The following is a 16,900-nucleotide window of genomic DNA, read 5'->3' on the forward strand; positions in this document are numbered from 1 at the left end:
TGCAGTTACAAATTCCTCGAGAGGGGAAGAGGAGGGACAGACACTGATCTCTGCTCTGTGGTGACAGTGACAGGAACCAAGGAATGGCCTGAAGTCGTGTCAGGAGAGGTTTGTGTTGGATAAGGTTCTGCCCCCAGAGGGTGGCTGGGCGCTGAACAGGCTCCCCAGGGCAGTGGTCACAGCACCAGCCTGGCAGAGCTCAGGGAGTGTTTGGACAGTGCTCTCGGGCACAGGGTGTGACTCTTGGGGATGGGACTGTGCAGGGCCAGGAGCTGGACTGGATGATCCTTGGGGGTCCCTTCCAACTCAGCTTGTTCCATCACCTCACAGAATCACAGGAGGGATCAGGTTGGGAGGAACCGCAGTGCGTTACCTGATCCAACCCATGCCATCAGCTGTCTCCAGAAACATTCCTGTAATTATAACCAATACAAATAATTGTGTATTTATGGGCATAGATAGGGTGGGGAGGGCTATGGGAGTGGTTGAGAAGAGACAAAGTATTGCTTCAGAGCAAAAATAAACAAGCAAAGTTGTACTCTGATTTCTTCCTGTCCCTAAAACTGAGGCTGGAAGGAGGCTATAATGAATGAAGCATCCAAATGTTAAGCTTCTCATGAGGTATCCCCTTAGGAGGACACACACACGCACTGATTTTATAAGGAACATGTTCACTACTAAAAGATTTATACCTGGATCCATTTCCAAATCAATTTTTCCTTGAGGCTTTCACTAAGACTCTTGTGGAGATTATAGAATTTGAGTTAGCTGCCAATGCATTGTCATTCTGTATACAGAAACATTTCACTTTTTTGGTGTTTTTAATAGGATCATGTAAGAGGAGGGTAGGGGTTGTTGGTCTGATAGCTTGGGTTTTTTTAAACCTCAGTAGCAGAAACATTTCTTCAGTCCTTTGCATTCAAAACCTTTCAAAACCTATTGTGTATAGAGTCTTTTGATTCTGTAATTAACATCAATGCGAGGCATCATCACTCCAGCTGTTGAAGTTTCAGGGTATAGAAACAAGCTGTACAACATCTAATTGGCCAGACATACATGGAATTGAGGAAAAATAAACTTGTTTTCAATTTTTTTAATGCAGTGGTTTGGTTCCTGTCAGAGGACACTCTGTCCCACCAACATTAATTTTGCTGATTTATTCAGCTGCCTAGAAAGCAACCATTCAGCCCAGGGAGAAACAATGCAGCAATTATCAACACTCAGGTAGCAGTGACAGGGGCTGCCTCACAAAGCTCAGGTCAGACACAGTTCTAGTGGCCAAAGGACTGCTCACTGTCCTAGGACTGCAGCCCCTTATGCCACAAACATTGTGGTGAGCTTCCCACCAGGCAGAAATCCTTTGGGATAATCTTGTTGCTCAGAAAAGCTCTGAATTCCCCATCCCTGGAAGTGTTTGAGACCAGACTTGTGGGGCTCTGAGGACCCTGGGCTAGTGGGAGGTATCCTCCCCTATGGCAGGGGGTTGGACCTAGGTGGTTTTTAATGTCCCTTCCAAGCCAGACCGTTCTGTAATTGTGTGGCAGGAGTCACACACTTGATCCATACAATGAACTCAGACATATTAAAAAACTTCATGTTGTGTTCAGCCTGGCATCTGTACAAACTGCACAGTCAGTACAGCCACAAAATGGACTTTGTGGGCAGGTATTTAACAGCATCAAATACAGCCCTGATTTCCCATTCAGAATCTGAAGCAGGTTTGTCTCCTGGTGCTGCTGTCCAGAGCTAAAAGACATCCCATTGACAAATGCAGGTTCCAACAGGGAGGGTTTAGCAGGAAGGCCATCCTTGGAGGGAAAGCCTGTATTTAGGGAATTGCTAAAGCAGGGACAAGTTCTTGAGCTGGTTGAGCCCTTACTCACCTCAGAGATGACTCTGGACCTACATTTCTGGCATCAGCTGATGTCTGATTGCTGTCTGATGCCTGATCTGAGCTGATGTCTGATCTTACCCTCCATGAAACAACCCAGCAGCTTGAAATCCTCATGAATCTTGTTAGCTGTAGTGGCATCGTCACCTCCTATCACTGGAACTTAGGGATGTGCAAACAAATTGGTCATTCCCCACCATCTCCCTGGAATTAAGGCAGGAACCCAAGTGTGAAGCTGAACCCTGGCCTCACGTCTATCCAGCTTCCAGCAGCTAAGGGGAACTGACCCTTCTAAAAACAGACAAGTTTGTGGGTTTCTATACTTTAATTTATAGGCTGTAAGTAAAAATAATCCCAGCATCTCAGCCCTGGGAAAGTGACTGGGAGGAGCTGGACCACTGCTCTCCTTTGCTTTGAAAAGAGCACAGAGAAATTCAGAGCTGAGGATTCCCTCTGGAGGGATTAGCCACACTTGTGCTTTAACCTGCTTCATTTTTAACTTGGAGCCTGTGGTTTTCAGTAACAGAGCTATGGCTGAGAGCATCTGCTAAGGAATTAGTTAGAAATTAACTTTGCTGGGACTTCTGTAACTCCAGAGAGCAGAGATAAGGAGCAGTGGGGAGTTGTGGCAGGGAGGATGTAGGTGGACCAAGAAAAGGATCATCCAGTTTGCTCTGTTCTGTGCAGCCCCCATTATGCTTTCAGCAAACAAATTCTGTATTTTGCTTCTGAAAAATCCTGCACACTTTTGTGGTACTATTAGTATAGTTACTTTAGGGGCTCAGTATTATTAATGCCAAATGAAAATAAAGAAGCACACAAACACTCCCCCTCGTCCCCTAAGCTGTGGCTTGGTATTTCTAAAGAGGCTGGCATTTCTACAATGCTTCACAAACAGGAGATCAGATTTCAGCTTGGCACCAACCGTGGCCACAACATCAACGTCGGAAGCACTTCAGTGGGAAGTCCTAAGGATGGACACCTGCAGCCTGCCAGCCCCAAAATGATCCTTTCAGGTCCATCCTGGCTTGGATTTCTCCTGGAAGGAAGATGCTGCCAAAGACTCGTGGTGATCTTCATTCAAATAGTGGTTTGTTTTTTTCCTTTGCTCTGTGATTTGAACCAAGTCTGGCTCTGTCACATATCAGGGGCTTATCAGAGCTTATTCATTTTGTTCAGTAAATTTTGCGAGAAATGCTTCAGCAGCTCCAGGTCTTAGAGAAAAGCTTGACATTTGATGGGGTTTTGTAGCAGTTCACTGGGCTGCAGCCATACACCTCCACTGCCTTTGTCCCTCCTGGAGACAGGGCAGCCAAGCACAGCGATCTGGTTTATTGAAAACACGGGTGTCAGACCTGAGGCTGCCCCACAGAGCTGGGAAAGGTCACATCCTGCAGACCTGCACTTCCAGATCATCAGGTTGCCCTGCTGGTAAGGAGGAGTGAAGCAGACCTGAAGATGGGAGGGGTTCACAAAGGGAAAACAGCAGATTGGGACAAATTCCATTCTCAGAGACCCTGCAGGGGGTTTTCCTGGTGTTGGAGCAGGATACAGGATCCTGCAAAGCCTCTGCCACATTGGGAGAAGCAGGAGCAAAGTGGGAAGTAAGTTCCTTGGAATGCAGAAAAGCCTCTGGCCATGGCTTGTCCCCCTGCTGTCAGGAATTGAGTTTGGCTGTTAATTCTTTTATAGAATCATGGAATGGTTTGAGTGGGAAGGGATCTTAAAGACCATTTCATTCCAACCCTAATTCTTTGCCCTGAAAAAAACTGCCATACCAATGAAGACTGTGTGATAAATAAACTCAAGTCTTCTTCCCTGGAGACCACGTCGGTTTTTAAGGTTTCAGGATTGTGGGGTGCATCTCAGCAAGAATTAAGCTGAAAGCTGATAAAACCCTGACATTGAAGGGCCAAAATTGCAGCAGTGGAAATAGGAACATTCCTTTTGACCTCAGCATCCCTGAAATGCTGTGGTTCATGTGTCTGTACGTAATTAGTCATGGAGCAATGATTTTTTTTACCCCTGTGGGGTTTAAGAAAGCCATAATTCTGAACATCAGCATCAGAAAATAAGAGAGTGGTGAGGACTGGGAGCACCCAAAAGCCCCAGACAAGAGGAAGGTCTCAACCTGGCTAAATGTAGCACAGCCTACAACAGATCAGATCTGGTCTGGTCTGGTGTCCCCAGAAGTCACAATCACATGGAACAATGTGTTCACCTTCACCAGGGAGAGCAGTAAATCCACCTCCTTCCCTTTTGCCCTGTTCCCCCATCATTGTCATCAGCTGTTTCATAGGGAGATTGGTTTGGCCACTGCAGGACAACTGGCCTGGGCAGGGCAGGGCTCTGGGGTCCTGCAGCAGGAGCTGGTGGCTTTCCTTATCCCCAGGTGACAAACTTCTCCCTGCAGCAGTCTCCTGGGGCTATTCCCTTGGTTCCAGTGATGTTCACCCACCCCTCCTGGAGACACATGCACAAAAGCACGAAGAGAAGCTCAGCTGCAACTCTTATTTAATTCTGCATCATCAAGCCACAGAATGCTTTGGGTTGGAAGGAACATTTAAAGGTCCTCTAGGCCAATTCCCTGTCATGAGCAGGGACATCTTGCACTAGTCCAAGTTTCTCAGAGTCCTGCCCAATCTGAATATATGTCAATGCCTTAAGAAATGCTGAGCTGACAAATTACACATTTTTACTCCCAGCTCATTTTCAGTGGTCAGACAGGTCATGTGCAGTCAGAAATCCCAGAGCTGGCCACAGCAGCTTCACAAATACATCTGTTGGAATTTTTCTGCACTAAAATTGCTTTTCTTTTCAGGCACTGTGAGATTGATGAAGAGTAGAAGTTCTCTAGAGTCCACCATTTCTCTGGAGGCTTAACAGCCCCAGAATAAAATATGAATATAGGTTTATTCCATGGCAGGATTTGTCTTGCACCTAAAGACAAAAAGAATTTTGCTCAAATTCGTTGTTACACTGAAGCCAGCATTGTCCTTGCAAAAGTAACTGACAACATTAAAACAACCCAGATTCTTTTTAAAAGGAAGAGTTTTATTTGAGGTTTTTAATTTTGCAGAAATTTTGCTGACACAGCAATGTCAGTGTGCAAAGTTCTGCAGGACCAAGTTAATGTTCTACTGAAATCCTTTGCTTCAGGACTAGTTCTTGAATGTCGACAAAATGTATACAAATGTCTAAACTAAATCCACAGCGCCTAATCCTCATTTCCCATCCTTGCCGTTAAAAGTTGGAGCAGCAGTGGTGAAGGCACTGCAGTGGCAGCCCTTGAGACCTGGTGACCTCTGTGAGATCCCTCTGCCTATTTATCCTTTAAAGCACAAAATAAGTTTTCACTAAGTATACCTATTTTTCATTTTTAATATTATTTAGTATATATTTTTCACTGGCCAGAGAAGCTGTGCCTGCCCCATCCCTGGAATTGTTCGAGCACGAGGCTCTGACCAGCCTGGTTTAGTGGAAAGCGTTGCTGCTCATGGCAGGGGTTTGAACAAGGTGATCTTTAAGGTCCCTTCCAACCCAAACCATTCCACGATTCCCGGATTTTCCCGTGCATTGTAACAGCCACAAACACCACTAGATGTCACAACTGCTTCACTGTTTGACTGCTCCCTCCTGAGCAGCCTCGGCTGAAGAACTTTTGCAGGTTCAACTGAGGAGCAAAATACAAAGACGACTAAGCAAAACCAAGGTTTTGTCCTCAGGAAGTGGAGGCTGCTTTAGGACACACCTTTCTTGGAAAAAAATTAATGATTTTCTCAAATCCTCTGATTTTGGGCACAAAAAGGCTCTGCAGTTTGTTCAATATGAAGGAAATTCATGTGCAGGACCACCCTGACCCTTTGAAACTACAGCAAACAGATGTGGAGAAGAAGTTGATGCGGGACACAAACAACTGTGCTGGAGGCAGGAAAGCAAAGTGACCACAGGATATTATTTTTGCCTTTATTCTGATAATTTCAGTGCTGGCAGTGACTTTCCTGCACTTTCCCTGGGTAGAGCATATGGCATTTGTGTTGTCACTGTGGTTGTTGATGCTTGATGGTCCTGGAAAACACAAGCAGCCACCCACCTCCTCCTCCTGAAATAGTGAAGAAATAGCAATAACATCAACTGAACGCAATCAGGCCAAACTCGAGGTGTTTTCTGTTGCAGGAGCTAATTTTAGATGCCAAACTGCCACAGAGGCTGGCTGCATCTCTGCCCTATTTTAGCAGCTTGTGGCAGAGAGGCAAGTGATTGGAAGGTGAAGGAGCAAGCACGGTTGCTTCAGCCCATGTGAAGGTCAGGGAAGAATATTCTTCCTCTGTTCCCAAGGCAATCTGATTTCTGTCTCTGCTGGTGTCATCCGTAGGAACCTGTTCATTCTCAGGTCTTGGCACTGAGGTTGCCACAAAAGAAAAATACAATGTTTTCAGGGGGAGGTTCAAACTAATTATCTCCCACAGGCTTTTAGAGAGTTTTTCTCCCTCCCCTAAAGATACTGTAGTCAGTGCACCAGCCTGTGCCATCATTATGTGCATGAAAATAATAGCAAAGCTGAAGATAATTAATTCATTTATTCACTCTCTCATGACCAGTAATTGCTCCTGTGGATTCCTTTTTCACTCCAGTGACAACAATTATTGCAAACAAAACTAAAACTGAATTCCTGTGAAATTGCTGTTAAAGCATTCCCTGAAGGTGAAAAAACAAAAACCAAAAAAAAAAAAACCAAAAAACACCAAACCTAAAACCAATAAAAAAGTACAAAGAAAAAGCAAAAGTGATTGTCAGAACAACAGCACCTTACAAGAAGCAGTGAACATCTTGGCGGGGGTGTTCTCACTGTGCTGAATTGTGAAAAAACTTCTTTGTGAGGGGAAGAGGAGGGACAGACACTGATCTCTGCTCTGTGGTGACAGTGACAGGACCCAAGGAATGGCCTGAAGTTGTGTCAGGAGAGGTTTGTGTTGGATAAGGTTCTGCCCCCAGAGGGTGGCTGGGCGCTGAACAGGCTCCCCAGGGCAGTGGTCACAGCACCAGCCTGGCAGAGCTCAGGGAGTGTTTGGACAATGCTCTCGGGCACAGGGTGTGACTCTTGGGGATGGGGCTGTGCAGGGCCAGGAGCTGGACTCAATGATCCTTGGGGGTCCCTCCTAACTCAGTTTATTCTGTGATTCTGTGAAGAACTTGGTTTAATTTCATCCCTAAAATGGACAGGAAATGGCAAAGTCCAGGAACTTCAGCTACATTAGTTCATATCCCAACTGTTCTTCTCTAAAAGCTGAGTGCATTTAATGGGAAAACAGATTTAAAATCTCACAGAAAATAAATGGCACTTTTACCTTGAGTGAGCCTTTAGTCAGACCTGCAGTGGGTTCCAGAGGAACCCACTGGAGGTGCTCCCATCTCTCTGGGAGATGTCCCATCACAAGGCATTGGAAGCACAGGCAGGAGCCTGCTTTTCCTGAGCAAGGGGCATTTTTCAGCTCAGTGGGGTTTCTGCTTGGCTACACCACTTCAGTGGGTACCACAGAGGAGTGTTAGCTGTCTGCTTTCATACTTCACTGAAACACCCAGGCACATTTACCCTCAAAACTGAAATACTTGCAGTGTTTAAATTCACTGGGATTATTGACAGGTTTAGAATGAGACAAGCCCAGGTCCTGTAGGAGACCACAGTGAAGCACCACTCGTCATACACTGTGTGTGACAAAATATGATTTTGATTGGATTTACTTGCGCAGGACAAGAAGTATTTGAAAGGTGAGGTTTTAAATGGCTGATTCTGGCTGTGCTTCCTCCACGTTGGGGTGGACTGCAGAGGAGGAGGTGGACCACAGAGCAGGTGTGGACCATGGGCTAGGACCCACATCTCTCCACTCTAACAGGAGCCCAGAGTGGCACAAAGGTGTCTGAACTGCCTCAGGCCTGGGCAGAGGGTTCCCAGCCTCTCTGCATTCACCTAATTTGCATGACTTGCCCATCACAAGATTAATTATTACAGTGGCTTTAGTCAAATTCCTCTTCCTCACTTTAAAGCAATGCTTTGTCCATCTGACTTCAGATGCAGCCTAAAACCAACGGAGGCCAGTGAGTCTGTCCAAGCTGACAGGCTGTGCTAAATGAGCTTCTCTGCTGGACTCAGTGGAGCTTTCTTTTGAGATGACACCGAATCACAGCTCACCCACGCCTGATGCCAACTCCCTTTGTGACTGGAGGGAAGAGAAACTTGGCCCACAATTTGCCTGGGAGAAAAGGGGGAAGAAAAGGGAGAGGAGAAATATTTTCAACCACCCTCCATCCTCAATATGTAGCCCAGCTTTTTCTCCATCAATCTAGCAAATCCTAGATGAAAACATTAATAATAGCTATAGATAGATATAGATATAGAGATATAGATATAGATATGGATTAGATATAGATTATAGATATAGATATAGATTATATAGATATATATGACATAGATAAAGGTCTAGATGATAGATAGATAGATATAGATAGATTAGATATAGATATAGATATAGATAGATGATATAGATAGATATAGATATAGATATAGATATATAGATATATAGATATACATATACATATAGATAGATATAGATATAGATATAGATATAGATATAGATATAGATATAGATATAGATATAGATATAGCCCCTCCTCTGCCCCATGTCAGCCTGGGAAGCACCCTGTGAGGCCCAGGGAGGCTTCCTCCCTTTGGTGAACTTCCCAAGCTGTGCCCATTGGAGCAGCCCATCCTCAGGGCTTGGAGCAGTATCAGAGCTGCCCCAAGTGATCATCCTCCAGACACCAAAGGTTCCTTGTGTGTTTTGCCTTGACTCTTTGGGCTGAGCTCCCCAAGCGTTGCATGTGTTTGTCTGGAGAGGCCTTGCCTGTTTCCAGAAAAACAGGATGGTTTCAAACCATCTGTTTATCAGCAGGGGTGACAGCTACCGTTGCCAGGTGAAAACTGAGATGCTCGTCTCTTTTGTCTTCTTGGAACTGTGTTGAAAAACAAACAGCCCCATGGCTGGTCAGGTTTGGTCACAACCCAGAAATTCTCTTTAGCAACCTGGCTGCTGGCACCTGAGAGTGTTAAATCAGACCTTTGTGGGTGATGAAGACAATGACAGGGCTGCTTTTGGATGTAGGGAGTGACTGGCAAACAGCGCCATCCTCAGCCACTCAGTCACCGTCCCTGTGATGAGGAGATAAACAACACAAATTTGAGTGTTTTGGCTTCATCTCACTCTCCAAAAATCACCTGTTGTGTTTCTGCAGTGGCCTGGCTGGTTCCCAGAAAGCATCCCCCACTCCCACACCAGTTCCATGGAATTTTTCAGCACATTAATCTCCATATCCTCCCCCTGATCACACCTCTGCACAGAACAAGCCCAGTGAATGTGTCCCATCAGGGATCCTTCTGTGAAACACCTGGATTTTTAAAACTGCATTTCACTCAGTCTTTCAAAACATCTTTTCTCTCCATCTGTGAATCCACCCGCAGCTGACAGTGATTTCTGGTTCATCAGCTCCACCCACTTCACTGGAGCTCTTCCTGCTTGGTGTGGAGGTGAGGAACCCTCACCATGGTTTGTTGCCCTCTGATCAGTGGAAGCCTTTTACGAGATCACGTTTTCCTAGCAATAAGCAACAGCTTGGGCCAACATGAGGTATTCTGTTGTGGGAACCCAGGACATCCCTCTGGGTGCCCTGGATGGCCAGAGCTGCTGGCAGGGGGGCTCTGAGACCCTGGCATGCAGCCAAAGACACACGTGGGGTTTTGATCTTAGCCCGTGGAGCAAATCACCAACTCTGTATGAAGAATTACAAGCCACACACACAAGTTTAGGTATTGTAGTAGAAGTAGTCACGGAGTGCAAGGAAGGATTTTTGAGTGCTGTACAGGGGGGTTTTAAGCCTTGTACGCAGGGGTCCAAGTTTTGTACGTGGGGGTCAGCAGTTCTAAGATGGAGGGATTTGGGTGTGCCCTGTCCTCTTTTTTTCTCCTTCCTAACCTCCATGTCTTTGGTGATGTTGGCACTCACAGATTGGTTTAGAGTAGAAAGTCACCATTCAATATAGATGATAGGCATTGGGGAAAAGCATAAACATGTAACACGTAATGTGTGATATAAAAGATGGCACCAGCCCCCTGGGAGGGCAGTGTGCCTTTGTCTGACCTGCTGAACGGGCCACAGCAGCTCAGGAAAAGAATCTTTTAGATAACCAACAATAAACAACCTTGAGACCGGACAACAGAGGACTACTGAGTCTTTCTTTGAAGGCACGGGTTGGAGGAGAGACTTTTCCATCTTTCGGGGTCACCCCAATCCGGGGCACGAGACCCCACACTCTGTGTGCTTGAGCAGATCTGAAAAAAATCTCTCTGCATCCTCCATTGAATATTCTGAATTCAGGAAAATCTTGTAGCCATCCTTTCACTTCTACACATCCCTCCTAGAATTGCATTTTCTGGTCTAAGCAATGCAACACTTTGCTCAAGTGTTATTATTGTTCTCTGGTGCTGAGAGGCTTGTAGGCAGGAGGGGATGTAGGTTGCCTTTGTCTGGGGTGAGCCCCCCCAGGAGATGAGGGGTTATGCCTAAAATAGATGGGGTGAATCCATTTTGCTCTTCCCATAAGGCTCCAGGTTTGTTCAAGCTCATGTAGCTTTTGAGTGGGAAGTTATGTGAGATAAATCCTATTACTGATGTGGGAAAACTAGGAATAAGTTGTTCCTGGTCCTGCTCTGTCCATCTGTTTGATCAGCAAAATGGGTGCAGAGATGGATCAATGGACAAATAAATGAATTATAGCAGACAGTGTTTGTCTGTGCTTGGCCAGCCATCTGGCTAAATAGCAATATTGATCCTGTAAATAATGGTATCCCTGAAATACCTCACTTGCTCCTCAAGCAATAAATACAGGCCTTAGGGCGTGAATTTCTCCACTGAATTTTTCTTGGGGAAGGCAACCATCCAACACAGAGTAACAGCAACAGGTTGATTTTCTCTCTCACATTGGTTTTATCTTACCTATTTCTCTTAAATTAGTCAAATGAAGACTAGAAAGCATCAGGTTTTTTTTTTCTGTCTCATTTACTGAATATTCAGCTTGGAGCTCTGAGTATTATTTATCAATAAAAGTTTGAGTTTTCTAAGCATTCATTGACCAAACAAAGCTTATTTTCCCCTTTATAACCAAAATTTTCCCAAACTGGATGGCTGAAATAAGCTTCAAGAGCTCACATTAGGCACTTGGTGACTGCACCACTTTTAGGCAGCTGAGTGGAAGAGCTGAGTTAGAACACAGAACACCTGTAGGAATGATCCCCTGTGTGACTGCCCCCATCAAGGCTTGGAGAGAAAGGCCCAAGGCCAAGTCAGTCCTGATGCAGAGGGATCCAGGAGTCCAGAGTGAGGGCCTCTGTGGCAGGGCTGGGATCAGACCAGCCAGGGGCTGTCCTGTCCTGTGCACAGCCAGTTCTGGGTGGTTCTGTGGTTGCTGGGGTGTCCCTTTGTGACACAGTGTCCTTTGTGTCCCTTTGTGACGGAGGCATGTTCTAGGGCTCTTTGTGACACGGGGGCCCTGCTGTGCCCAGAGGCCACTGTGACCTCTGGGAGGTTTTTGGGGCACAGAGGCCTGGGGTGCCACTGCCCCAGAGCACCTTTCTCAGGAGGCAGCAGCTGCCTGAGAACCTCTGCAGGAAAGCATGACAGACACACCCAGCAGGGAGAAGGTGAATCCCAAATCCTTGCCCACCCAGGGGCTGCTGAGCCTGAAGAGGCAAAGGATCAGCAGTGGGGCAGGATGGAGAGGCTGGTGGTGGCACAAGGCTGGGCTGGAGCTGTGCCAAGACAGCCCCCTCCACCCCGTGCCTCCTCTGTCCCACAGATGGACTTCGAGCAGCCCCAGGTGGACCACAGGCAGCCCCAGAACGAGAAGCACTGCCCAAATGCTCCTCCTGGGGCACAAGAGGCAGCAGAGGCAGCAGCCCTGGGTGAGCAGGTGTTCTCAGCAGCGGCACAGAGCCATGTCCCACCCCTGCAGAGCTCCTGCTCTCTCCCAGGCCCCTCATCTGCCCAGGGGACAGCCCAGACCCTCAGCGGGCCCGGGTCACTGCTGGAAGCTCCAGAGCCTGGGGAGGGGTCCTGGTCCAGCGAGGAGGAACAGAGTGAAGTCTGCCATCCCCTCGAGCCGTGCCGAGGGGAAAACCACATAGAACGAGAGCTTTCCCAAGGGGAAGTCAACAGAATCCCCAAGCCATCGCAAGGGGACAACAACATCAACCAACCGCCGCGTGAAAACTGGCGCCGGATCACGATCCGGACGGTCTGGGTCAACCCCAACTACCCAGAGCTCCGGCGGGACCCCCTCCAGGAGGAGGCAAAGGCAGCGACTCCTTCTGCCTCCGACGAGCAGGTGCCAGCAGCAGGGACACAGAGCTCTGGCCCGGCCAGCCCCTGCTGCTCTCCCTGCTCCTCACGGACGCAGCTGGCAGCCCAGACCCTCAGCGACCTGCGGGCTGTGCACAGGCAGCCCTCCAGGCGGGCTCTGCAGGCTCTGTGCACCCTGCTCTGGTGCTCCTGCATGGAGCTGCAGCTGGATGTATAGTGCCTGCTGCCAGGCTCAAATCAGTTCACTTGGGATACTTCAGCTGTCAATAAATTTTTTTATATTTGCAAAGGGCTCTGGAGAATTGTCATTGTCCCTCGTTACTGCACAGAGACTCAAAGCAGCCAACACCTTTCCTGCAGGAGGACATGCCAACAGAAGATGCTAATTTGCCAGCAGTGCTCAGTGAGCCACCTTGGGACCCAGATGGGTTCCAGCAGCACCAGAGATTTGAAAATCAGTGTTTTCATGGTTGTTGAGGCCAAGACAGCCACCAATCACCACCTCACCCACGAGAGCCTCTCTGGGAACAAGTAGCAAAGCACAGAGGGCACCTCTCCACATTAGCTCCCCGCGGCCCTCTGCCAAGAAGTTGTCATCCAGGTGTCTTGGGAATCTCCTGGACCTGTCTTTTCCCATTTAACATCTGGCCAGTAGAATTGCCCCAAAAGGACAAGAGTGGTTGGGTTGGAGGTGTCCTGAGAGTCCTTAAAGAATAATTCCAATACGCCATGTCCTGGCTGGAACAATAATGAACAGTATCCTCTGACTGGTGTCCAGAATTCTGGGCACTTAAAGTGAAGAAATGTCATTTTGAGATAAAGGAGCTTGGATGAAATACACCCTGCTGACCTGGCATATGGGAGATGTAATCAAGTTTACTTTCAGTTCACTGTCTCTAGAACATCCATGATTTTAAAGGCTCAGGTATTAGATTTACTCCAGGCTAAAAAAATCCCAGCTAAGTAACCAGATGGGTTTTCCTCTTCACAACTCAACACAGGCCAATCTCAGCTATGGAGAGGGAACATGGAACTGTGCCTGCCTGCCTGCCTGGAGCTTAAAAATATGTCCCTCTGTTTTTAAAAAAACAATCCTACCTTTTTTTGTCCTTTACACGTGACCCAAAACTGATTAAGCTGAAAAAACAGAAAAGGCAAGAAATTGCCCAGGCAGGATGGATGAAATGATACTGAGCCTCTGAGCAATGCTTTGATGTGATTGTGACTGTCACATGTGGCAAATCCAGCTGTACAATCCAACGAGCAGAGAATATTTTTTTCTAATGATTCTACAGCTGAGGGTGTTCAATCTGCTAAAAGTTTTTCGCTGACTTGCTTTAAAAGGGATAAAAGCTCTTGGCCAGCCTTGTTGGTGCTGGGGCCACGGTGTTGGTGAGGCAGAGCATCCCAGGAACTGCAAATGAAGCCCACTGGGCATCTGTGGGCATCAGAGATATGAATTACAGCAAAGCAACTCCTTGAGAGCTTCCAAGGATCAGATGAGGGAGCAACGATGGCCTTGGGCTGCTGGGGAGCCTCTGGAAGGAGGCTGGAAAAGGCTGTGGATAGCCAGGGCTATCACAGGAAAAACACAGAGCCTGAGCAGGAACCCTCAGTGCAGCCCCCAAACCCAGCCAGGGTCAGCACGTGCTGCTTGAGCTCTCAAAAAAGGATGAAAGGAACATTTCATGAATGATAAACCACAGCCCACAGCTGACCTGCAGAGAAACCTGCAAGTCTCCTGTCTAAAAAGTGGTGGTCTGTGGCAAAGAGGCTGAGTTTGCCCAAGGTGCTCATATGCAGTGGATCCTACCCCTAAAACCCTCTCAGCAGAAAGTGTGATTATCTGCTTGCTCTTCAATTAGACAAAATTTTGGTACATTACTTATGAGCTGTTGGATTTGACTCTTCACTGATCCAGTCCAGCCCTCACTAAGTTACACATAAAAGTAAAGGAAAGAATTATAATCTCCTCTTCAAAAAATAATATTCATTTAAGGGTTAAAGGGAGGCAGGACTTTCTCTTTTTCCCTGCAATGAATTAAGATAGTAAGAAAAGCATCCCAGTGTACCATCTAGATTTACAGTGGGGTTTTTCAATTTCATTTGTCATTGCCAAATACATTACATTGGGATTAAACTGTACAGGTTATTAAATACTGATTACGAGAAGCCAGCGTGCTGTGGCAGGCAAATAAAACTTCCCAGTTACTGAAATTAAGGCTTTGAAAATGTTTTGAGGGAATTAATGTTTAATTAGAGATTTTGATCTATAAGGCATTCTAGTAATAGCTTCAGTAGGAGATTACACAAACCTGTGAGACATTTATAAGTAGAAAGGATACTTGATGTAGTATTTTCTTTAATTAATCCTGCACTGGAAGACCACCACGAGGGAATTTAGAGTTTGGTGCACAGTAAAAAAGATCGTTCCAGTCAGCAGGCACTTCAGCTTCCGTGGGGTTTTTTGCATTATCTAATTCATGTGCACGTATTTTTAACAATACAGCATGAGATGAACTTTGAATTTAGTGTAATTAAGAATATTTCTAACTCTACAGCCCCAAGGGAACTTGGATATTGATGTGTCGGGAGATTTATAGATCTGAGGTATTTGGCTTAATAGTCACTTTTTTTCTCCTGCTGAATTTTCATCTTTCTGTTACTGACTTCCAGAAACAACATAAATCATCAAAAGCATTTTGCTTTCCAGCATGATTGATGGTTTTATCTTTCACTTAGACATTCTTGTACAAAGTCTTCTGTTTCCACTAAAAAAACAGTTTATGTTATTTCCTGTAGTCAAACCCCGTGACTGATCCTGTACTGTTTTGCTCACTACATTTAATGTAGATGGTCTGACATGACTGTCACAAGGCTAGAAGTGTCATTAAGGAAGTGTTAAGAGGTGTTTGTGTTGGTAGGTGTAAAAATACAAACAGAAAAGTCTCATGCTCTGAAGAAAAAAAAAACTCCTGGTCCCAGCTACCAAGGTTCTGGAGGTACAGGGATGATAAAACTCCCATTAAAGCTCCTGGAAGGGGAAATTAATAAACTTCACAAATTTTCAGTACAAAAACCCAGCAGTTTTAGGTATTAAAGTTCATCTTTAATCTAAAATGCATCACCTTTCTGCTGATGTCCTGAGTGAAATAAAGCTGCAAAGACATTTTTGAGGATTCAAAAGGGTGGATACATTTGAAAAATCACTTTGAAAATGAGAACATCTTTCCTTTTCCTCCTCCTTTCCTGGTGCAGCTGGACCACAGACAATGTCATTACACCTTTTTTGTTAAATCCATACAGCTAAAAAATGGATCAGGCCTCATGTTTAAAAGATATTAATACATATTACAGCATACTAATATTCCTCACAGCTAGTTTTTATCACTGGTTATGCTATGCTGATTTTCTCCTCATCACTTTAGCTGTAATTGTTTGGTTTAATACCCAGAGCACACATCCTCTATGCTGCCTGCTTAATTATTTTCACCTCTTTTTGTGTCACATTTCTCAGATCAGTAATTATGTCAGATCATAAACCCCATCCTACACTGACTATAATAACTTGATAAATAGTAATACTTTCTATATAACATGGAATAAGGTGAGTTGGTCTAACAAAACCTATAATTTCTTTCTAGTTAGTTTAATTAATTAATCTTAATTATTTAACCTATTAACCACAGGTTAATTAAATTGAATCTGATGCACTGTCTTACTATATTTATTTTGCTTTTTTTTTTCCCTGAATGGAACTAGTGTTTCATTACCTCTGTTGCTCATTAATTTTAGTGCTGCTGTTGCTCTTTCTTGAAATGTTTGTTTCCCCCAGGGCCAAGTTAATCCATAATTCAGTGCTAATGGTAAATCTCTGTGCATTACCCACCATGCACAACCCAAAAGGCAATGGGGGGGTGGGCTGGATCACGTCAGGTAACAGAACCCACTGCAGGAATGCACCCTAAATAGCCACCACCAGCCTGCCTTGGGTGTAAAAGGACACCTCCTTCCACCTGCTTTTGATAGCATTTTTATCCCAGTGCCATCTTCTAAAAATATATCCCTGCTTTTCTTCCCATGGTGCAAGGGAGCAGGGTGGGAGAGAAGTGGCAGCCTGTTTGTAAAGGCTTCTGAAGGCTCTTTTGAAGTGCACCTTGAAAAGCCAAAGCCCAGAGCAAATGCCACAGTGAAAGCAGCCAAGGTGGTAAAATCAAATTCAGCAAACTCAGGCTCAGGAGCTCTCAGGAGCAGCTGCACTGCTTCTACCCAAGGTGACAGGGAGCTGCAGTGGCTGCCCTCAGCCGGAGATCCACCACAGCACGCTCATCTATGACCTGCTACCTCTCCAGAAACATCTGTAATAATGGTGATAGCCTGGAAAAGCAAGGACCAGGGACTAGAAACACCTCTGATGCATGTACACTTCACTTTCTTCAAACAGGCTTGTGGCAAGGCAGCTGAGCATCAGTGCAAGCGGGCTGTGCTGGTGACAGGGCAGAGCCAGGGTGTAGTGTTTTGCCCGGGGGGTCTCGAGCTGATCTGATAAGCTCTCAACACCCCAACACTACACCCCAGAATAGCTCAGCTTTCATCAGGA

The sequence above is a fragment of the Motacilla alba genome, chromosome 4, assembly GCF_015832195.1.
Source record: "Motacilla alba alba isolate MOTALB_02 chromosome 4, Motacilla_alba_V1.0_pri, whole genome shotgun sequence".
Classification (NCBI taxonomy): Eukaryota; Metazoa; Chordata; class Aves; order Passeriformes; family Motacillidae; genus Motacilla; species Motacilla alba.